The sequence below is a fragment of the Mus musculus genome, chromosome 1 (assembly GCF_000001635.26).
Source record: "Mus musculus strain C57BL/6J chromosome 1, GRCm38.p6 C57BL/6J".
Taxonomy (NCBI): Eukaryota; Metazoa; Chordata; class Mammalia; order Rodentia; family Muridae; genus Mus; species Mus musculus.
Genome location: NC_000067.6, coordinates 8,999,645 through 9,024,691, shown reverse-complemented (window position 1 = coordinate 9,024,691; position 25,047 = coordinate 8,999,645). Strand labels below are relative to the sequence as shown.

Here is a 25,047-nt window from a genome sequence, read left to right as displayed (position 1 = left end):
ACAGGAATTGTGTGCCACAGTCACTTTATTTCCGCCCTTACCCAGCTGTTGGCCTAGGGCAGATCTCAGCATTCTTCAGCTTTCTGAAGAAGTTTTTCATGATTCATCTGATTTTCGAGTTCCTAAATTTTGTTCTACTATTTCCTGTTCTTTGAAATTGCTTACTGCATCTCAGTGGCATTTTAAATGATGGTAAAAAGAAGTGCATAACTTTAGTCTCTCATACCGTACTTAGCTACAAAGAAATTACACTGCTCAACAACACACGTCACAAAGGGACTGTGATTGTCATTGATTTGAAGTTTTGAGAGAATTGTAGGCCATGTCTCCACACTTCAAGATTTGACACCATCTGCATAGCTCTAGAACTTTTCACAGACAGTTTCTCAGTCCACCCTCATAAAATACTGCTCAGTGGCCTTACCCATGAGTTCTAATGCATGAAGAAAACCATAGCTGAAAAACCCAATTTTCTGACCTTATATATTTCTAATCATGTAGGCCAAGCAATAAAAGCAACTTTCATCGTCTTCTGAAAAAGAAAATGTGCCAATGACTTAAAATAAGCAATTCCCCAATAATGAGAAATCAGCTGGGAGCAATTTTAATGCACAAAATCAAACCAAAAAATTGTGTGTTTGACATTAATGTAGCACAGTATATTTGGACAAGGTGTTTTCTGACTTTAGTTTATTTTTTTTAACAGAAAAGCATGATCCTTGGCAAGAAGCTTAAATTTTGCTGCAGTTTGCTCTATGTAACTTTAGAAGATTCATTAATCTTTAGGCTTGTGAGCACTGTTTCTAGATAATATATACCTGGGACTTATGGGATTGAATTCATGCTTTGACCCATAAACGTAGTTTCAGAAAATTGACTTTCAATAATATGTGAATTTCTTTTTGTGTGAGAGAAGTGATATAAACAATATCTATTTTATGGAAACCACTAACCTTTTGTTGACCTCTGAAATAGATTTTCCAAGAGAAAACTCTATTGCTATGAAAAATCACCTCCTTCTCAGAAGAAAATTCCCTTGCTTACGTAAGAGTCATAAAGATTACTTATGATTAACCTTACTTAAACAACTGGAGACTCTGACTTGTTATTTTATTCTTGTGACACATGAATTTTAAACTGCAGACTAGAGTGCTATTTAGACTTTATATTCCCTGGTGTGTGGAATGTAAGTGAAACAGCAGATCATTTCTTTCTTCAGAAAAATGAAATGTGTGTGTGGTGTTTCTTAATAATAGGATGACCATCAATCATGTCTTCCTGAGAAATGGTGTGTACCCCAGCACTACTTCTAAGGAGTCCTGTGTATTGAAGCATCTGAAGCATACATGAGTTAATTTTCTTACTACTTACTGAGCTCTTGCAGAAGAACAGACAGATGAAGTATTTACAGAACGTAGACTGAGTATGAAAAGTGTTCAGTTTCTGGTAGGCTTTAAAAAAAAAGTAGGTAGATGCCTAAATGAAAGAAAGCAAGTTGGAGATTCAGAGACAGATATCCAGTAGACATATCAAAACTACAAAACTACAAGACTCCTGATGTCAGCAGAGTATGTCTCTCTTAAGAATGAAAATTATCTCAAAAATTTAAAATCAAGACAGGTTATAAAGATGAGACTTACAGTGGTCTCTCACTAGGGGTAATGTGATAGTGCCTGTGTTTCAAGAACACATTCTTAGACACAGATCCCTATATGGACTTCAATAAAAAGTCACATGGCTACATATTTGCATTTGTAAAGAATTGTTAGTCAAAAAGACAAGCTCATTAACAGAGTATAGGCAGAATAGGGGTTTAGTATTTAGTCCCATATGAACCATAATTCTATAATGATGGAAATACAAGCCATGTGTGTGGTGGCGCACGCCTTTAATAGCAGCACTCGGGAAGCAGATGCAGGCGAATTTCTGAGTTCGAGGCCAGCCTGGTCTACAAAGTGAGTTCCAGGACAGCCAGGGCTACACAAAGAAATCCTGTCTTGAAAAACAAAACAAAACAAAACAAAACACAAAACCCAAACAAACAAAACAAAAAAACAAAAACCAAACAAACTAAAAGAAAGTAAATTTAATTTCACCAAAGGTAATAGGATGATTTAAGAAATATGTGAAATTTAGAAGGTATGAGCATAGTGGTTTTTCTTTTGTGGTTCTGCGGCTTAAATCATATATGCAAGCATTTTATGTTTCCAGCCCAAGAAAGAGATTTTAATGAAACTTGATGACTCAGTGTAACAGCTTATAGAAGGAAAAAAGTAGCTGTGAAACATACTCATAGCATGGAAGACTTGTATATGGGTATTATTGCTAGAGATTGCATATGTGGAAGGATTTAGGTTTGGATTCAGTAAAGTTAACATCCCATTTTCTCATCTTGATTCTGAAAGCTTTCTCAAAGAATCTGCCTGGAAAGAGATAACATGACTATCTGAAATTGAGAAAATACTCTAGGAGGTGTTAGCCAATGATGGATTGCTGTGTAATGAGGCAATGCAAGCTATTGATCTGAAGAGTGCTAGAGTGAGAGATGAATTCCTAGAAGAGAGGTATATATAGAAAGATCAGGAAAAAATGACTCAAAAATTCTCAGTAGCAACAATTTTTAAAAGGCAGAGGCAAAGACCCAAATAAGAACAATGAAGATTTGTCTTTTCCAAAACCCAAATCAGTTCCATTTGTGTATATACAGAATGTGTTACACAAGGTAGATATTGGAAATTCTCATCTGCCTGGAAAGAACAGTCTTGGCCAACATAAAGGAGAAAGCGAGAGAGAGAGAGAGAGAGAGAGAGAGAGAGAGAGAGAGAGAGAGAGAGAGAGAGGAGAAAGTAAGGAAAGAAGGACTATCATGAAGGAAAAAATTGCTGTGTGTTTGAACTTAGTTGTGGAAGCAACAAACAGGGAAGGTAGAGAACTACTAAGATATTTAGAATATTTTAGGTTAGGAAATTAGTAATTGTAGTTCTTGTCAGCATCCCTCAGTGAAGAACTTGATGTAGTGGGAGATGAAGATTCCCTGGATGACTCCTCTTCCCCACTACTTATTCAAAGCCACTGGTTCATTAATAGAAATTTTCAACTGTCATTGATCTTCCCCACTCAGTTTCTAAGTCTCTATTGTGTCTATGAAGCTAGGATAGTAAGGTGCATTGACATTTTATATGTAGATTCAAACTCTTTTAATATGATCAGATAAGTTAGGTCATTCCATAATGCTACAGTAGCTTCCACCACCTGCCTCACTTCCCCATGGAAAGAGATAAATTCTCCCCTGTTTGCTGTTTTCTTAGATGAAGACATCTCAGACATAGTAGTTGTCTCACATACTCCACTGTCAGGCATAGAAAAGTTCTTCAAAAATTTAGAATGACTAGAGGCTGAGTAGAGGGGATGTGACTAGGCAACTTCAAGTTCTGTCAACTCAGTCTCCATGTAAAATTTGGAAACAAGCTGCTTCAAGGTTAAACTGCAGCATTCCTTTGACTCACTCTTTCCACTCAGTGTTCTACAATGTCCTTCCTCGTCTCTCAGTTCTTGGTATGTCAGATCAACCCAAAAGAGAATAAAACTTTTCTTCTCAATGCAACGCAGTATGGCCCCTCTCCTTTGTATCACAGATTCATTTGGATCAGTAGTCCTATAGTTTATAGTTTTGTCTTTTAATGGATATATACATAGTTATAAATTACAGACTGTGTTTCTTCTGTTACTTAGCAGGATTCCTAAGCAAAATTTTCCTGAAACAAAGCTTAATTTTCTCAAAGATAACTATGTATTGCAAGTTTGTTTCTGGATCTCCTTCTTGTGTTTGTTCCTCTTTCCTCTTTTCTACTTTTACATTTTTGTTGACTTCAGAGTCTTTAGTGAAGACAAGGATACCGTTTTTGTGCTGTATATGATCATTGACTATGTTTAAATGGCATCACAAAAATAAATTGCCAGAAAAATTGTTTTTGTAAATACCAGCCTAAAACGGCTCTCATTCAAATATTTTACATGGCCAAGTCACAGAGATGTGCTTTTGAACAGTGTCACTGCTCAGCTACAGCTCCATTTATCCAGGTTCTTTGTCTAAAGTACATGTTGTCTTCAACAATAGGGCCTTATGTTTGAGTTCTTGGAGATAACTAAGAGCAACAACCACACCCTACATTGTTTTGGGGTTTTCTTAGACTCCCCTTGATCAATAAATCAAACATAAGGTTTCCTGTTGTTGTAAATCTCCAACCCAAATAAACCTGGGCAATGAGAACACAACTCAATTAATATGAATACATGCTGTGCACCTAGATTGGGCAAATCTACCACTACACTACTATCTTTCCCATAGAAGAGACCCCTTATAACCTTCAGTTTCTCCAGGCCAGGTGCTTCTGCTCTACTTTCTTCCTCCTCCTCCTCTTCCTCTTCCTCCTCTTCCTCCTCCTCCTCCTCCATCATTCATTCATTCATTCATTCATTCTCTCTCTCTCTCTCTCTCTCTTTCTCTCTCTCTCTCTCTCTCTCTCTCTCTCTAAGCCTCCACCCTCTTTCTTTGCACAATCACCAGCTCTAGCCTTTATTTATAAATTAAGGTGGGAAGGTTTACAGGAAATCACCTGAGTGATGACTTATTCCTTGTTCACAACCCTCACAGGAGGACAGAATTAACATCAAATACAATTTGCCCCAGGGCTATCCACAACACTTCCTCATATCTGACATAAAGGTTTTGTTAGTCTGTGGATCTTTGAGAAACACTGAGAGTATCTAAATGTGATATCCATTCTGTCATTGGAGAAAAACAATCATAGTCCTACCTATCTGAAAAAGCCATGAATAACAGTAAGGACTGAGCTGGTAAGATATCCCTGTGACTCAATAAACATTTTTTTTTATTGAGGGCAACCAAGAGCTATCTAGCTGGACTTACAGCTTATATACTCAATAGGAAGGAATTCATGCCTGGTATTACAAACCTGTGCAACTACTCATGGCTAAGGAGGTCATAGACCTTATAGAAGAACCCACTGCTGCCAGTTTCCTAAACAAATATTATTTCCAATTTTATTCTATGAATTTATTCTTATACCTACAGATAAGTATAGCTCTCATCCCTCACCAAGAAAGAATCTGTTTGCAACAGATAGAGGTAGTTACAGAGACCCACACCTGTAAAAATGACATATTTGGTTTTCCTTCCTGGTTCCTTACTTCCAAATAATAAGGACGCCAAGACTAATCATTTCTTAAATGCTTAAGCTACAATCTTTGGCTCATTCTCCCACTAGCTCTTAACTTATTTAACCATTTAAACTATTTTATGCCTACCACTTGTTACCTTTCCTTCAGTCCTGGCCCACTATTTCCTTCTGTCTCCTTAAGTCATTCTTTGATATTATGTGGCTAATTCTTATATTTCATTTCTCCTTATTAAAATGTATTTTTCTAAACTTTATTATAAATTTAGGTGAGTTAAATCATTTCTAAATGTATTTCCTAAAATATTCCCGACTTTCTTGCAAATTCAATACATCTTCAGGAAGAGGTAGTTCTAAAACACATTTAGTGAGTCTCTGATAAATGGTTCAGGAATAACTACTGTTTGTAGTAATATGTCAACAAGAGTACCAAACTGTAGTTACTGCTAAGAAATAGCAAGCCCTGATATCGCTATTTCTTGTGAGGCTATGCCAGTGCCTGGCGAATACAGAAGTGGATGCTCACAGTCATCTATTGGATGGAATACAGGGCCCCCAAAGAAGGAGCTAGAGAAAGTATCCAAGAAGCTAAAGGGTTCTGCAACCCTACAGGAGGAACAACAATATGAACTATCCAGTATACCCCAGAGCTGTGTCTCTAGTTGCATATGTAGTAGAGGTTGGCCTAGTCAGGTATCAATGGGAGGCAAGGCCTTTGGTCTTATGAAGATTATATATGCCTCAGTACAGGGGAATGCCAGGAAGCAGGAGTGGGTGGGTTGGGGAGCAGGGTGGGGGAAGGGTTTAGGGGACTTTCGGAGAGGAAACTAGGAAAGGGGGTGGCATTTGAAATGTAAATGAAGAAAATACCTAATAAAAATGAACCTTTAATAAAAAAAGAAATAGCAAGACACCCAACTGTGGTGTTTTTGCCAACTTAGTCCTTCTAATGTTAAAGGACAAAAAATATGTCTCCCCGTGTGATAGACATAATACAAAGAGTATGGAGCACACATTAATTTTTGCAATTTGTTATAAATATGTCAGTGCAGCAGTTGATATGGTAAAAATTTGATTAATCTAATTGTACATATTCATATATATTCATATATATACATACATATTTATTAAGATATGTGTAGATTTATAACCTAATGAAAGAGGAGAATAATGGCAACCTACAAAGTATACAGCTCTTTATTGCTACTATACGTTGTGTCAGATTTCTACTACAGTAACAATGACTTTAACTAATCAGTTGAAGAAAAGGTTCATTTAGGCTCACAGTACTGAAGGTTTCAGAGTGCAAAACATCCTTCCATGTGTCTGCTTTAACAAAAGCATCCTCTCATAAGATAGTTTCCAGAAATACATCACATGATACTATTGAGTCTTCAGAGAAACCAGAAACTTCCATTTCAATTTGGGGTCATCCTCAGCTATGTAAGAAAGTTCATGTCTCAAAAGAAAAAAAAAATCCTGAACTAATATACATATACACATCACATACAGAATAAGTTAGAATCATTTCAAAGACTTAGAATGGACAAATATTTTATAAAAAGTAAAAAGGGAAGAATTTTCATTTCATTTAAACTATAACATTAATTTATATAATAATATATTCTACTCATATAATGTATGCTATATATTGTATATCAATAATAGAGGAAATACTTTATTGATTAAAATAAAAATATATAGTTGAAAGAAATAGAATGCCAGGTAAACCTGTAAACATATGTCTAATTAATTTTGGCAAAGGGGCTAAATGTAACTCAAGGAAGATAATCTTTCCAAAAAATTTATTGCTCTGCTGTTCTTTGTAGAATATGTTGTTTTTCTGGAAGCAGCCTGGAAAGGGGCATGAGATGTTTTGCTAGAGCAGATTCTTGAGAGAAATGTGATGTTTGAAAAGGAGATAAGTATAACCCAACAGACAGTGGACAATGCTGTGTAGTATTGGTTTGCCTTGTCATTCATTGCTGGTCATTGTTTGCCATAACTTCATAGACAGAAACACATCAAAGCTGGTGTTCTAGCAGCTTCTTGCTGCTTCTGCAGACTTCAGCCAATTGACAGAGCCTTGTGATTTTGTCTGGATCCTCCAAGTGGACTGATCTGCCATTACTGATTTGTGTTAACTGAACTGCTGATATCCTGACAACACAGATTGGATTTGCTTCAAAGAACTATTTCTAAACAGGTCCACATCCTCCTTTGCTCTAGTAGTCTTTCCTTTCCACTTCCTCTGGTGGGTGGTGGGTTAGAAGGGAGGTTCCTGGGCATATACCCAGAAGATGCTCCAACATGTAATAAGGACACACACATGCTCCACTATGTTCATAGCAGCCTTATTTATAATAGCCAGGAGTGGGAAAGAACCCAGATATCCTTCAACACAGGAATGGATACAGACAATGTGGTACATTTACACAATGGAGTACTACTCAGCTATTAAAAACAATGAATTCATGAAATTCTTAGGCAAATGGATAGAACTAGAAAATATCATCCTAAGTGAGGTGAGGTTACTCAGTCACAAAATAACACACATGGTATGTACTCACTGATAAGTAGATACTAGCTCAAAATGTCCAAATAACCAGGATACAACTCACAGACAACTTGAAGCTCAATAAGAAGGAAGACCAAAGTGTGGTTGCTTTGGTCCTTCTTAGGAAACAAAATACTCACAGAAACAAATATGGAGATAAGTGTAGAGCAGAGACTAAAGGAAAGGCCACCCAGAGTCTATAATTACTTTGGTATTCATCCCATATACAGTTACCAAACCCAGACACTATTGTGCATACCACAAAGTGTATGCTGAAAGGAGCCTGATATGGCTGTCTCCTGAGAGGCCCCACCAGAACCTTATAAATACAGCGGCAGATGTTAGCAGCTAACCATTGGACTGAGCATAGGGTACCTAACAAAGAAGTTAAAGAAGGAGTTGAAGGAGCTTATATCCCCATAGGAAAAACAACAATATCAACCAACCACATCCCCTAGAACTCCCAGGAACTGAGCCATCAACAAAGGAGTACACATGGCTCCAGCTGCATCTGTAGCACAGGATGGCCTTGTCATGCATCAGTGGAAGGAGAGGTCCTTGGTCCTATGAAGGCTTGATAGATGCTCCAGTGTAGGGGAATCAAAGGCAGGGAGGTGGGAGTGATGGTAGAGGAACACTCTCATAGAAGCATGGGGAGGGAGGATGTGACAGTGGGTTTCCCAGAGGGAGGGAAACGGGGAAAGGGGATAACATTTGAAATTTAAATAAAGAACATATCTAATAAAAAATAGAGGGGAGTTAAAAAACATGTAAGAACTGTTAATAATAGTAGGTTAGGAAAGATCTAAGCCTACACCCGACTGCTGATTCTCTAATACCTAGTCATGATCCCAGGTATTAGGATTTAAGGCATGTTCCACCATACTTGAATTATGGTGTGGTAGGCTTTGAATCCAGGCTTTGCTGCATGGAGGACAGGCATTCTGCTACATGAGCTATGCCTCCTAACAGATGCTTTTTTATAAAACACTTCTTTAGTTTATTATTATATAATATATTATTTATAGTTTCTTACTATTATATTTTCTAGTTTGTGGATGATTTTTTTTATCATGACTAGGTATTGAATTTTGCCAAATTATTTTTCTGTGTGTACTAATTAGATCTTCCTTAATCTGTTTATTACTGAATAATGCTGATTCATTTTCTTTTTGCTTTTCATCTTTTATTATAGCCATCATGGCAGACATGGAATTCTATAAAGTGTGTAGCAGTGAATTAGTTAAAATGCTTTGGTTCCCCGCAGGTTGCACATGTGCTGCAGCCACCAAAGAGCTCTCTGGATTTGTAAATGAAAGACACACACACACACACACACACACACACACACACACTCATATGAGCTACGTAATTGATATGCCTTGACTAGTTCAATGACTGGGCACTTCTAAATCTCCCTGAGGCTAGCAAACACCCCCCTCCAGTATTCCTGAGTTAACATCTTTTAAAATCGAAATTTCATCTGTGTACTTCAGACCCAATCCAGGAAAGTGGCCCTATATTCTTCCATCTCAGTGGGTCTTTAAGTTTCATCTATCTGCTTTCCCAATATGGTCATGGTGATTCTCTGTCTCTCCCCTCTCCCTTGGTCTCTTGCCTGCTCACTCTAAAAATCCTGCCTTGTCTCCCTGCCCAGCCATTGGCTGTCTGGCAAGCTTTATTATCAGTTGAAGCCAGCTGGGGGCAGGGACCCTCAGGTCTGGAAGCCCAACTTTTGGGAGCCAAAATAAGACAAAGCATTAGAACCAATTCCCAACAAAAGAATTTGAGATTTACATATCTCTCTTAGAAAAGTGTTAAGTTATATTTTCTTTCTTTCTTTTTTAAATATTTCTCTTTTATTAAACATAGTTTCTTATCTTATATAGTTTATCCTGATTACAGTTTCTCTTCCTTCTCCTCCTCCCAGTTTTTCCCCAAGTCTCACCCCCATCCAGATCTACTCCAGAAGACAACTACCTCAGAGATTAACAACAAAGTGCAAGAAATAAAATATAATAATTAAAACAAAAAAATCACATTGGTATTGGCAGGACAAACCAATAGAAGGAAGAAACACAAGAAAATAGAATCAGAGACCTACTCATTCACACACTCAGGAGTTCCATAAAAATACTAATCTGAAATATGTAATATAATATATACACAGAAGACCTGGTGCAGAGCCAGGTGTGTCCTATACTTCCAGCTTCAGTCTCTGTGATTCATATGAACTTTGCTCAGCTGATTTAAAGGGCCTTGTTTTCCTGGTGTCCTCCAACTCTCTTGCTCATACATTCTTTCAGTCTCCTCTTCCACTCTTTTTTTTTTTTTTTTTTTAATCTCTAAGGGGTAGGATTTGATGGAGACATCGTAGAGAAGTATACTCCAAAAGTCTCTCTTTTCTCTGCACAATGGGTGGCTGTGGGTCTATGTATTTGTTCCCATACACTACAGGAGGAAGGCTCTCTGATGATGACTGAATAAGGCACTGATCTGTAGGCATAATAAAATGTCATTTAATTGTCTTTTGTTATAACTTTTTCTTTAGCCCAGTAGTATGTGGTTTTACCCTAGGTTTCTGGGCTATCTGGTCTCTGATTCTTAGTTACCCAAGCTGTGTTTCATGTGGGTTCTATCTTTTGGTGTGACCCTTAAGTCAAATAAATTATTGGTTGGTTACTCCTACAAGCTTTGTGCCAATATTGCCCTAGCATATTTTGCAGATAGGACAGATTATAGATTGAAGATTTTATGGCTGATTTGGGATTTACACTTTTCTTTTAGTACTCTGCAAAGTACCTTCCCTTACCAAAGAGGTTAGAATGTAGGGGTGAAAATTCTATGCAGTCACCGGCTCTATTTCTCCATGTTCAGTGAGTTGTGTGGGTTTTATCTTCAGCAATGAGTCCTTACTGTCAGTTTGTGGAGAGCAACCTAGTCTCTTGGCAGCAACTTGAATTGCTTGGGGATTTCTATGAGACCTTTTTGGCCAACAGCTCTACTGATTTTCAAATATTAGCCTACCAGGGTGATTATAATCAATGTGTCACATATTTCCTTTTATCTCTTTATACATTGCTGAACTTTAGTCTAGTGTTGCAGAGGGGTGAATATTTTTTGGCTTTAAAAATTTTATTAAGTGGTTTTTTTTCTCATGAAATTTGCGTAGGTTATCTAAAGAGATTTCTTTAAATATTTGGCAAAGTTATGCAGTAAAATCACCTAGGTTTAGAGATTATAATCCTATATATATATATATATATGTATATATATAATTTTTATTTTTCCAAAAATCTTAAACTATAAATTTAAGTGGCTTCTTAGGTGTGGAAGAACTTAATTTTCCCATTTATGGTTAGCTAAGTTTGACAGTTGTTGTTTAAAAGAAAATAGTACTCTTATTTCTTAAATTTTGTTACATTTATGATAAGAATTTTTTATCATAGTCTTGATATTTGATCATTTAGGTGGTATAGTGTTGGTTATGGCCTTCTCTACTTCATATTATACCCACCTCTCTCTGTACCTTTTGCAGTCTTGCTAAGGGCTTTACAATTATATATTTTGTTAATAACCAAACATTTACATCGCTATGAGTTACCTCAGTTTTCTAGTGTGTTTATTGTTCTCATTACCTTTGTCCTCTTTTCTTCTGTTTTCCTGGTTTTGTTACTACAAAGAGAAGCTAGCATTACTTCCTTCTTGAGGTGGGTCTTGGGTAGGAATGTTCAGTGTTCCTCACATAACCATTAAGTTGCTCAGGTCTCCTTTCCCTGTGTGAGTTTCTCTACAGTCTAATCTGTGTTTACCTTTTGCACTATTCACATATAGTTGTAAAATAGGCCTTTGCGAGTTGTTCATAAAACTATGCATTATTTATAATTTTATTTAATTGTATAGTTTGTACATGTTAAGGTTTTCCTCATCTTCTGTTACTTTGTATAATTACTTTAAATTTATTAAATTTGGAAATATTATTAATTAAAATTATATATTTCAGGTGTCTTAAGTTTGTTAATATTGATTTTATGAAACATGGTGTGCTTTCCCTTGATAATTGTTCTGTGGGAACATAAAATACAAGTACTTCCTGACTTTATTAAGGTTCCTTTGTAAATCAACAGTCTTGTTTCTTGATAGAACAACTATCTTTTCAGGGCTTTATTTTGTCTAAAAAGTGAGGGACACAAGTCCTAAGCTGTAACGGATTTGAAGTGTTAGACTTTGGCACATAAACATGAGATGTGAATCCACTGTAACTCAGTCTCTTGATGATTATATGATGTTCTCTTTTGTTTTTGGCAAACACCTCTTCTGAATCCAGTTAAATCTAATGACAAAACTGCTCCAACATTTTATCATTTACACTTTTACATTGTTGGGTACATTGGCTTCAATCAAGCTATTGTTTTTACTTTAGTTGAGTTTCTTATATACAGACTAGAATTTAGTTGGGATTTTATTTCCCTTCTATAAGCTTCTTCAATTAGCAAATTGACATTTTGTGATAATTTGCTTTGATGGTAATTATAAATGCTAAATTTTATATTTGACATTTTATTATTCTGTTATCTTTAAATTTCTCCCTTCCATATTTTTTAAACCTTGAGTCATAACTTCAGAAAATTTCAATATGACACATACCTTAAAGTGTATTGCTTCTGAGTAGTTTTGAGAGATGTTTGTTATTATACTATTCTCTATTTACACCAACATTAATCACTTACAGCAAAGTATTATGATATATATATATATATATATAATTTATATAGTTATGTACTTTGTAAGGTTATTGCACTTATATAGCATTTTATATATGCATTGGCACAACATCACATATATATTTTTAATAATTTTTAATGCCGCTAAAAATTTGAATTAAGATCATCAAGGGGTGATAGTTGTTTCCAGGAACATGGGCACCTTCTGACTGACCATATTATATAAGGAAACATCTCTTCTTCCCTAGTAACTAGTAAGTATCTTAGAGAGCAGTAAGACCTTAGGGATATCTTCTTTCATATGACATGGTATCATGCAGGTCTTGTACAGGTAATCAGAGCTTCTGCAGGTGTAAGTTGTAACAGTCACACCATGGCTAGAAAACGACACTCCATACAACTTCACTCTTTCCTTGATATTCTAGTCTCTGTACACTGTCAGCCTTTTCTTTTTGCCGTGTACTAACCTATGATGCAACCTGTGGTTTAAATGCAATCTGAGAGATACACCATGTTCACTTAGTAAAACAACACCAGGAGCATCACAACTGGGGACTCTCCAGCTGAGGACTCACAGGTTTATGGTACCATCAAAATTGTCTTACCATTATATTCTTGTAGATTTCTTCAGTCTGATCTTTCTTGTATTGGGTCTGTTTGTTGAATATGCAAGTTTATGTGTTTTTCCAAAAGTGGTTTATTGTCACTCTTCTTCTTTGTTTACATTTTAATCCTGCTTCTTCTCACCTCAATGTCTGTTCTCCTCTCAGTGACACCAGTTAGAGCTTTCGAAACTCCCTACTACAGGGTCAGTGACCTCCCCTCTGCTTTTATTCTTATAATTTTCAAATTTCTGTTGCTCATAGTGAACAAGTTCCTTCTGGATTTAGAAGCTGTATTTGACACATTATCTTTTGGGACAAGTTCTTTTTTGTTTTTACCTAATTATTTTTTAAATACTTAGAAATATGCTATTTACAATAAAGATAAATATTCTTTGTTATTTTCACCCTAAAATTAGACTCATTTAACATTTGCTATGAGTTTTTGTTATTAAAGTGTTAATTAAATAATTTGCATTTAGACAATCTTGTCACTTCTTTCTTTTTCTTCTTTCTTTCATATGTATATTGTCCTATGGAAGAGTAGCCAGTGCTCATAACCATGGAGACATCTCTCCAGCCCTGACACCTGTTTCTTTAAAGGGGAATATTATACAGCTCGTAAGAAAAATGACACCACAAAATTTTCTGGTAAATGAATGGAGTTTAAAATGTGCGAGATTAAGTGAAGTGACCCAGAAATAGAGGAAAACCACATGTTCTTTTCCATGTGGAAATACCAGAGTATAATGCATGTGTGTGTGTGTGTGTATATATATATATATATATATATATATATATATATATATATATATATATATATATATATGCAAGTGTACATGTGCATATGTGCATATGCTTTAAGAGTTCAAAAGTTGGAAAAAGTAATGTTAGGTTATGTGGAAAGATAAAAAGCAATTAAAAGACCCATGAGTCACAAAAGAGGATAGGGCTAACTTTTTATTGTTTTTTTTAGTTTTACCTCTGTAATGAGATTTCCCACCCCCCCTTGAAGGGTAAGTTCATAAAAATGTAATTGATAGTGAAAACATAAGCCTGAAGTGAAGCCTAGCGACTTCAGAATGGCCATCCTAACTCTACAGATGTTTATTAGGTGTATAAAGTTCAAGATAGAATTTAATACTGGCCAACTGTTAGCTTGCATAGCTACCTAATACAGCAGTGTGAAGTTTCTTTTTTTTTGTTTTTAAAGATTTATTTATTATTTTATGTAAGTACACTGTAGCTGTCTTCAGACACACCAGAGGGCATCAGATGTCATTACAGATGGTTGTAAGTCACCATGTGGTTGCTGGGATTTGAACTCAGGACCTTCAGAAGAGCAGTCAGTGTTCTTAACTACTGAGCCATCTCTCCAGCCCCCAGTGTGAAGTTTCTAATTTGTGAGTTCATTATAATGAAATAGGTCTCATATTAAATTTATTCTTTCAAGAGAATCAGTAATTGTTTAACCTATTAAAATCTACTTGTCTATTTTACCATTTGATCAATATTTGTGAATTTCAGATATATTTATGATGACCTAAGTATGATGAGCTCATTTTATTATTTAATGAACATTGTATATATTATGTAGGTTAGTACTGACTCTTTTTAAGTCTTCCTTTTCTGCAAACAACCACTTTAGTTGATACGTAGGTTATGTTCTTTTTTATAAGTCACATATGGTATCTGTGGTATTTAGTTTCCAGAGTGAACCCTCAGAATACTGCGCTTTGTTTCCGTTCTCTAAGGTACTCTCTTAGAATCCTGTGTAAACTGAGTTCTAGTTTCTTTGGGTGGGGACTTTGGGACAAGTTGCTTCCTGATCACCAGAACTGGGAGAATAAGACTAGTGGGCATCTTATATGCCTGGGCCTGGATCACCTGAAGTTGTAGCAGTCAGGTATGATGCTGCCCTTGTTGTTAGTTGGAACTTCTCCTATGCTATCTTCTCAGCAGACAAAATCCACAGCTGCCATTATTGCTGAGAGGCTATCTCAGTGAAGGAGCTGCAACAATAAAGCAGGTTACTGCCGCTCCATACAAATAGTTGAAAGGATCACAAATGCTGGCTAAGTCCTGGAGGTGGTGGGGATGCTCTAGGGTAATATAAAATTGTTCAAGTTTCAGGCAGAGCCACCTCTAACATCACTCTGATATATCAAGGGGATTGTGCTTCAGCAGGGAGTAAGTAGTATCATCGTGACTTCATCACGGTTAATATCACACTGTCACTGTTGGAGGTCAGAACATTGATTTGAGTGACTGTGGGGAACACAGTCCTTGTTGTGGGCAGTTTGCAGGACTGTTACACAGTAGGTTGGCTGGTCTCCCTGTGATGCTTTCATTGCACTGACCATTCATTTTCAGTTCTCTGGCTAAAGGAAACAGGCTTTCTGTTGAAATTGTTTGATTTTTATTGCTTATCTTAACTAGTTGGTGGTTATAGGTTGCAGAGCTGTCTTGCACCCCATCTAGAACATATGTAACGCGGTAGTATTCCTAAAGTTGTAGATTCCTAGAAATTTTACTCTTTCCTATTTTCTATTTTAATATGATTGTAGATTAAATTACTTTTGTGACATTTAGTTGCATATAAAGGGATCACCAGGGAAAAGTGAGTCTACTCTATTGTGTTCAGAGTTGTTAGCCTTCCTTTTAGAAAGTATCTCTGTCTAAACATGCTAGTATTCAATTTCCTTTTGTTTTAACTTCATAAAAGGATTATTAGAAAAAGACACATTTTTATGGATATATTTAACTTTATTTTGAAGACCTAAACAGTGTCCCTATGTACAACTTATCTATCTGTGAAATACTGCATAGCCTTTGTATATTTGTTTCACAGTGTTTTTCAAAATTGCAGCATTAACTCAAGGAGGGAGAAATTTATCTAATTATAATGAATAAAACGAAATTTTGATTTTTTTTGCTATCATTAGATACAAATTTGTTTTGATATGGTATTGATAAAAAATGACCAAAGAATATAGCTTGATGTGTATGCCTATAAATATATAGAATGTACTTTTATATATTGCTCTTTTCTAAAGGAAAGTGTATAGGGGAGTAATGGATCTGGGGCAGAGGGGAGGTAGTGGTGACGGAACTGGAAGAAGTGGAAAGAGAAGAGGATGCCATCAAGATGCATTGTATGATAGAAGAATGAATAAATAAATATTTTCCCACACATACACATAATGATTGCTCAACAACAATTTCACTCAGCCATGAGTCCTGAAAGCTACAATAATTGCTGCTTAACCAGACAGACCCATGAATGAACTAGCTTGAGAGCTACAATAGAGACCTGCTTAACAAGACAGTCCTATGAATGAAATGTGACATGGTTGCTAAGGGGGTGGCTAACTGCTTTCTGATTGGTTTTAAGACTTGCTCCATAGAAAGAAAACCATGCCTGGTATTATAAATAGATCCAAGATCTCATGGTTGAAGAGTTCATAGACTATTATTTTGATGAGTGGACATAGTATCAGATTTCTTCTAAGTCTGTATTATTGTACAAAGAGACTCACATGTGTTGAGGCCTCATCTGTGTACTTTCTTAGGGCAGTGAATGGTGGTTGACACAGACTACTGAAAATGCCTTTATAGGCCTCCATGCAAGGAAACCCCTAACATAAACTTGGCCTCAGCAACTTTTCTTATTCACAGAAGGAGATTCTATAGGCCCTCTTCTATAGTTCCTAACACATAAATACAATCAGCTCACCTGATCAGTCTATGTAAACACACACACACACACACACACACACAAATCCAATTCTGTTAATCAATGAGTCAACAATTCAGCCCCAGTTTGTTTGCTTTTTAATTTTCTGTCATACTAATTGTGAGATTTCTTTGCTTTGTCTGTTTTGTTTTTTTTCCCCTGGAAAACATGGATTCTTTGTTTGATTTTGTATGGACTCTACCACATTGTATGAAGGCTTTGAAGAACTCCCAACAACTACTTAAAAGAGAAAATAAGTGGGAATCACGAAATTAAGTCTTTTTTTAAATTTCTAAGTGTTTTTTAATTGGATATTTTCTTTATTTAAATTTCAAAATCCCTTTTCTGGTTTCTCTTCCTCACAGAACCTCCCTATCCCATCTCTGCTCCATGTTCTTTGAGGATGTTAGACCAACCCACCCACTCTTGCCTCCCCACCCTCAAGTCCCCTACAACAAGGCTCTATCAAGCCTTCATAGGACCAAGGACCTCTCCTCCCATTGATGCCTGACAAGGTCATCCTCTGCTACATATGCAACTGAAGCCATGTGTACTCCTTGGTTGGTGGCTTAGTCCTGGGAGCTCTGGGGGTTCTGGTTGGTTGATATTGTTGTTCTTTCTACAGGATTGCAAATCCCTTCAGTGCCTTTAGTCCTTTCTCTAACTCCTCCATTGAGGACCCCATGCTCAGTCTACTAGTTGGTTGCAAGTACCTGTTCCTGTATTTGTAAGTCTCTGGCAGAGCTTCTCAGAAGACAGCTAAATCAGGCTCCTTTCAGCAAACATTTCTTGGCATTTACAATACTGTCAGGTTTTGGTGACTGTATATGGGATGAATCCCTGGGTGGTGCAGTCTTTGAGTGGCCTTTTCTTCAGTCTCTTCTCTGCACTTTGTCTCCATATTTGCGCCTGTGTATATTTTGTTTCCCTTTCTAAGAAGAACAAAAGAACCCGCACTTTGGTCTTCCTTCTTCTTGGGCTTCCATGTGGTCTGTAGATTGTATCTTGGGTATTTGGAGGTTTTGAACCATAGTATCCACTTATCAGTGAGTGCATACTATGTGTGTTCTTCTGTGATTGGGTTACCTCACTCAGGATGATATTTTCTAGTTCCATTTGCCTAAGAATTTCATGAATTCATCATTTAAAAAAAACTGAGTAGTACTCTATTGTGTAGATGTGCCACATTTTCTGTATCCATTCCTCTGTTGAGGGACATCTGGGTTCTTTCCATCTTCTGGCTATTATAAATAAGGCTGCTATGAATATAGTAGAGCATGTGTCCTTATTACATGTTGAAGCATCTTCTGGGTATATGCCCAGGAGTAGTATAGCTGGATCATAGCTGGATCTTCTGGTAGTGCTATGTCCAATTTTCTGAGGAACCACCAAACTGATTTCCAGAGTGGTTGTATTAGCTTACAATCCCACCAAAAATGGAGGAGCTTCCCCCTTTCTCCACATCCTCGCCAGCATCTGCTGTCACCTGAGTTTTTGATCATATCCATCTGACTGGTGTGAGGTAGGATCTCAGGGTTGTTTTGATTGCATTTCCCTGATAACTAAGGATGTTGAACATTTCTTTAGGTGCTTCTTGGGCATTTGATATTCCTCCATTGAGAATTCTTTGTTTAGCTCTGTACCCCATTTTTTTCATTTTTATTAGATATTTTCTTTATTTACATTTCAAATGTTATCCTCTTTCCCAGTTTCCTCACCAAAAATCCCCTATCCCTTTCCCCTATCCCCTGCTCCCCAACCTACCCACTCCCAATTCCTGGCCCTGGAAGTTCTCTATACTGGGGCATAGAACCATCACAGGACCAAGAGCCTCTCTTCCCATTAATGACTGACTAGGCCATCCTATGCTACATATGCAGCTAGAGACATGAATCCTACCATATGTTTTCTTTGATTGGTAGTTTACTTCCAGGGAGCTTCAGTGTACTGGTTAGTTTATATTTTTGTTCCTCCTATGGGGCTACTAACCCCTTCAGCTCCTTGGATACTTCCTCTAGCTCCTGTCCAATGGATGGCTGTGAGCATCCACTTCTGTATTTGTCAGGTAGTGGCAGAGCCTCTCAGGAGACAGCTATATCGGGTCCTGCCAGCAAGCTCTTGTTGGTGTCTACAATAGTGTCTGGTTTTGGTGGTTGTTTATGGGATGGATCCCCAGGTGGGGCAATCTCTGGATGGTCATTTCTTCAGTCTCTGCTCTGAACTTTGTCTCTGTAACTCCTTCCATGGATATTTTGCTCCCCCTTCTATGAAGGATCGAAGCATCCATACTTTGGTCTTCCTTTTTGAATTTCATATATTTTGCAAATCGTATCTTGGGTATTCCGAGCTACTGGGCTAATATCCACTTATCAGTGAATGCATATCATGAGTGTTCTTTTGTGATTGAGTTACCTCACTTAGGATGATATCCTCCAGATCCATCCATTTGTCTAAGAACTTCATAAATTCATTGTTTTTAATAGCTATGTAGTACACCATTGTGTAAATGTGCCACATTTTCTGTATCCATCCCTCTGTTGAGGGACATCTGGGCTCTCTCCAGCTCCTGGCTTTTATAAATAAGGCTGCTATGAACATAGTGGAGCACGTGTCATTACCAGTTGGAGCATCTTCTCAGTACATGCCCAGGAGGGGTATTGCTGGATCTTCTGATAGTACTATGTCCAATTTTCTGAGCAACCACCAAACAGATTTCCAGAGTGTTTGTACCAGCTTGCAATCCCACCAGCAATGGAGGAGTACTCCTCTCTCTCTACATTCTTGCCAGTGTCTGCTGTCACCTGAGTTTTTGATCTTAGCCATTCTGACTGGTGTGAGGTGGAATCTCAGGGTTGTTTTGATTTGCATTTCCCTGATGACTAAGGATGTTGAACATTTTTTTGGTGCTTCTCACACATTTGGTAGTCCTCAGTTGAGAGTTCTTTGTTTAGCTCTGTATCCCATTTTAAAATAGGGTTATTTGGTTTTCTGGAGTCCAACTTCTTGAGTTCTTTGAATATATTGGATATTATCCCTCTATTGGATTTAGGATTGGTAAAGATTTTTCCCAATCTGTTGGTTGCTGGTTTGTCTTATTGACACTGTCCCTTTCTTTATTGAAGCTTTATAATTTTATGAGGTCCCATTTGTCAATTCTTACAGCACAAGCCACTAGTGTTCTGTTCAGGAATTTTTTCCTCTGTGCCCATATCATCGAGACTCTTTCCCACTTTCTCCTCTATAAGTTTCAGTGTCTCTTGTTTTATGTGGAGTTCGTTGATCTGCTTAGTCTTGAGCTTTGTACAAGGAGATAAGAATGAATCAATTTACATTCTTCTACATTCTAACTGCCAGTTTAGCCAGCACCATTTGTTGTGAATGCTGTCATTGTTTATACCCTATTTTTAATAAGGTTATTTGATTTTCTGGAGTCTAACTTCTTGAGTTATTTGTATATATTGGATATTAGCCATCTATTGGATGTAGGATTAGTAAAGATCTTTTTCAAATCTGTTGGTTGCCTTTTTGTCTTATTGATGGTGTCCTTTGCCTTCCAGTAGCTTTGCAATTTTGTGAGGGCCCATTTGTTGATTCTTGATTTTAGAGTATAAGTCATTGATTTTATGTTCAGGAAAATTTCCCAAGTGCTCATGTGTTTGAGGCTCTTTCAAATTTTCTACTGTATAAGTTTCAGTGTATCTGGTTTTATATGGAGGTCTTTGAACCACTTAGACTTGACCTTTTTAAAAGGAAATAAGAATGGGTCAATTTGCATTTTTCTACATGCTGACTTCCAGTTGAACCAGCACCATTTGTTTAAAATGCTGTCTTTTTTCCATTAGATGGTTTTAGCTCCTTTGGCAAGTATCAAGTGATCATAAATGTGTGGGTTCACTTTTGGATCTTCAATTCTATTCCATTGTTCTTCGTCCCTATCTCTGTACCAATACCATGCAGTTTTTTTTTTTTATTGCTATTGTTCTGTAATTCAGCTTGAGGCCAGGGATAGTGATTCCCCCAGAAGTTCTTTTATTGTTGAGAATAGTTTTCTCTATACTGGGTTTTTTTTTTCTTTTTGTTATTCCAAATGAATTTGAGAATTGCTTGTTCTAACTCTATGAAGATTGATTTGGAATTTTGATAGGGATTTCATTGAATCTGTAGATTGCTTTCATCAAGATGGCTACTTTACTTTATTAATACTGCCAATCCATGAGAATGGGATATCCTTCTATGTTTCGAGACCTTCTTTGATTTCTTTCTTCAGAGACTTGAAGTTCTTGTGATAAAGATTATTCACTTGAGTACATAGAGTCACACCAAGGTATCTAAGATTATTTGTGACTATTGTGAAGGGCATCTTTTTCCTAATTTCTTTCTCAGCCTGATTATCCTTTGAGGAGAGGAAGGCTACTGATTGATTTAATTTTATTTGATTTAATTTTATATCTGTTCACTTTGCTGAATTTATTTACCAGCTTTAGGAGTTCTCTGGTGGAATTTTTGGGGTCACTTAATTATACAATCATATTATCTGCAAATAGTGATATTTTGACTTCTTCCTTTCCAATTTGTATCTCTTTGACCTCCTTTTGTTGTCTAGTTGCTTTAGCTAGAACTTCAAGTACTATATTTAATATATATATATATATATATATATATATATATATATATAGATAGATAGATAGAGAGAGAGAGAGAGAGAGAGAGAGAGAGCAACCTTGTCTAGTCCATGATTTTAGTGGGATTGCTTCTAGTTTCTCTCCATTTAGTTTGATGTTGACTACTGGGTTGCTGTATATTGCATTTACTGTGCTTAGCTATGGGCCTTGAATTTCTTATCTTTCCAAGACATGAAGGGATGTTGAATATTGTCAAATGCTTTATCAGCATCTAATGAAATGATCATGTACTTTTTTTTCTTTGAGTTTGTTTATGGACTGGCTTCTGTTGATGGATTTCCGTATAGTAAACCATCCTTGCAAATCTGAGATGAAGCTTACTTGATTGTGGTGAATGATAGTTTTGATGTGTTCTTGGATTTGGTTGGCAAGAATTTTAATCAGTATTTTTGTATCAATGTTCATAAAGGAAATTGTTCTGAAGTTGTCCTTTTCATTTCGTCTTTGTTTGGTTTATGTATAAGCATGATTGTGTCTTCATAGAATGAACTGGGCAGTGTCCTTCTGTTTCTATTTTTGTGGAATAGTTTGAAGATTATTAGTGTTAGGACTTCTTTGAAGATCTGATAGAATTCTGCACTAAAGCCTTCTGGTCCTTTGCTTTTTTGGTTGGGAGACTATTAATGACTGCTACTATTTCTTTAGGGGTTAGGGGACTGTTTATATGGTTTATCTGCTCTTGTATTAACTTTGACACCTGCTATCTGTCTAGAAAATTGTCCATTTCATCCAGATTTTCCAATTTTGTTGAGTATAAGCTTTGGAAGTAGGATCTGATGATTTTTTGAATTTCCACAGTTTCCTTTGTTATATCTCCCTATTCATTTCTGATTTTATTAATTTGGATACTGTCTTTGTTCTCTGGTTAGTCTGGTTAAGGGTTTATTTATCTTATTGATTTTCTGAAAGAACTAGCTCCTGGTTTTGTTAATTCTTTGTATAGTTCTTTTTGTTTCTACTTTCTTGATTTCAGCCTGGAGTTTGATTATGTCCTGCTGTCTACTCCTCTTGCGTGTTTGTGCTTCTTTTTGTTCTAGAATTTTCAGGTGTGCTGTCAAGCTGCTCTTGTTAGCTCTCTTCAGTTTCTTTTTGGAGGTACTTAGAGCTATGAGTTTTCCACTTTGCAGTGCTTTCATTATGCCGCAAAGTTATGGTATCATGTGTCTGCATTTTCATTAAATTCTAAAAAGCCTTTAACTTCTTTCTTTATTTCTTCCTTGATCAAGCTATCATTGAGTAGAGCATTGTTTAGCTTCCATGTGTATATGTGCTTTTCGCTGTTTTTGCTGGTATTTAAATTCGGCATTAGTCCGTGGTGATCTGATAGGGTGCATGGGATTATTTCTGTTTTCTTGCATTGTTGAGTCCTGTTTTGTGACCAATTATATGGTCCCTTTTGGAGAAGGTACCATGAAGTGCAGAGAAGAAGGTATATTCTTTTGCTTCAGGATAAAATGTTCTATAAATATCTGTTAGAGTCATTTGGTTCATAACTTCTGTTAGTCTCACTATGTCTCTGTTTAGTTTCTCTTTCCATGATCTGTCCATTGTTGAGAGTGGGGTGTTGAAGTCTCCCACTACCATTGTGTGTTATGCAATATATGCGTGCTTTGAGCTGTAGTCAAGTTTCTTTTATGAATGTCCTTGCCCTTGGAGATGGAGCATATTTGTTCAAAAATTGAAAGTTCATCCTAGTAGATTTTTCCTTTGACCAGTATGAAGTTTCCTCGCTACTCCAACTTGTTTCTTGGAAAATTGCTTTCCAATCTTTTACTCTGAAGTAGTGGCTGTCTTTGTCACTAAGGTGTGTTTCCTGTATGCAGCAAAATGCTGGGTCCAGTTTTTTTGTCCAGTGTGTTAGTTTATGCCTTTTTATTGTGGAGTTAAGTCCGTTGATGTTAAGAGATATTAAAGAAAAATGATTGTTACTTCCTCTTATTTTTGTTGTTAGAGGCAAAATTATATTTTTGTGGCTATCTTCTTTAGGGTGTGTTAAAAGATTAGTTTCTTGCTTTTTCTAGGGTGCAGTTTCACCTCTTGTCTTGGTGTTTTCCATCTATTATACTTTGTAGGGCTGGATTTGTGTAAATATATTGTATATATTTGTTTTTGTCATGGAATATCTTGGTTTCTCTGTCTTTGGCCATTGAGAATTCTGCTTGTTATAGTAGCCTGGGCCTGCATTTTTTTTTTTCTCTCTTAGGGTTTCTATGACGTTTGCCCAGAATTTTTTAGTTTCCATAGTCTGTGTTGAGAAGTCTGGTGTAATTCTGATAGGTCTGCCTTTAATTGTTACTTCACCTTTATCCCTTACTGCTTTTAATATTCTTTCCTTGTTTAGTGTATTTGTCGTTTTTATTATTTTATGACAGGAGGAATTTCTTTTCTGGTCCAGTGTATTAGGAGTTTTGTAGGCTTCTTGTATGTTCATGGGCCATTCTCTTTCTCTCTCTCTCTCGAGACAGGGTTTCTCTGTATAGCCCTGGCTATCCTGGAACTCACTTTGTAGATCAGGCTGGCCTTGAATTCAGAAATCTTCCTGCCTCTGCCTCCCAAGTGTTGGGATTAAAGGTGTGTGCCACCATGCCCAGCGGGCATCTCTTTGTTTAGGTCAGGGAAGTTTTCATCTATAATTTTGTTGAAGATAGTTACTGACCCTTTAAGTTGGAAATCTTCACTCTCTTCTATACCTATTATCCTTAGATTTGGTCTTCTCATTGTGTCCTGCATTCTTGTATGCATTAGCTTAGGAGCTTTATGCTTTTTTGCATTTTCTTTTACTGTTATGTCAATGTTTTCTATGGTATCTTCTGCATCTGAGATTCTCTCTACTGTCTTTAGTATTCCCCTGGTGATCCTTGCATCTATGGCTCCTGCTGTCTTTCCCAGGTTTTCTATCTCCAGTGTTGTCTCCCTTTGTGCTTTCTTTATTTTTACTATTTCCAGTTTTAGATCCTATATGGTTTTGTTCAGTTCCTTCACCTGTTTGGTTGTGTTTTCTTGTAATTCTTTAAGGGATTTTGTTTGTTTGTTTGTTTGTTTGTTTGTTTTCTCTTTCAGGGCTACTACCTGTTTACCTGTGTTCTCCTGTATTTCTTTTAGGATGTTATTTATGCCCTTATTAAAATCCTCCATCATCATCATGAGAAGTCATTTTAGATCCAAATCTTGCTTTTCTGGTGTGATGGTGTATCCAGGACTTGCTATGGTCAGAGAATTGGGTTCTCAGGATTCTAAGTAACCTTGGTTTCTGTTGCTTATGTTCTCAAGCTTTCCTCCTGCAATCTGGTTATCTCTACTGCTACCTACCCTTGCATGTACTTTATGTGATCTTGGTTGTGTCAGAACTCCTCAGAGTCTAGCTGTCTCTGGGATCCTGTGATTCTGACATCTTGGGTGTGTCAGAGCTCCTGTAAGTCAAGCTGCCTCTGGGACCCTGAGCTCCTGGTGTGAGCAAGTTCCTAGGATCTTAGGATACTATGATCTTGTGATCCTGGGTGTGTTAGAGCACCTGGGATTCAGCGTCCTTGGGTGTTATGAAACTGGCT

At 36.8% G+C, this 25,047-nt stretch overlaps 1 protein-coding gene across 10 annotated transcripts in view; it reads left to right on the top strand.

The window, feature by feature from the left end:
* Sntg1 (syntrophin, gamma 1) overlaps positions 1-25,047 on the top strand; it is a 941,919-nt gene that overhangs the window by 276,966 nt on the left and 639,906 nt on the right. The window lies entirely within an intron of this gene.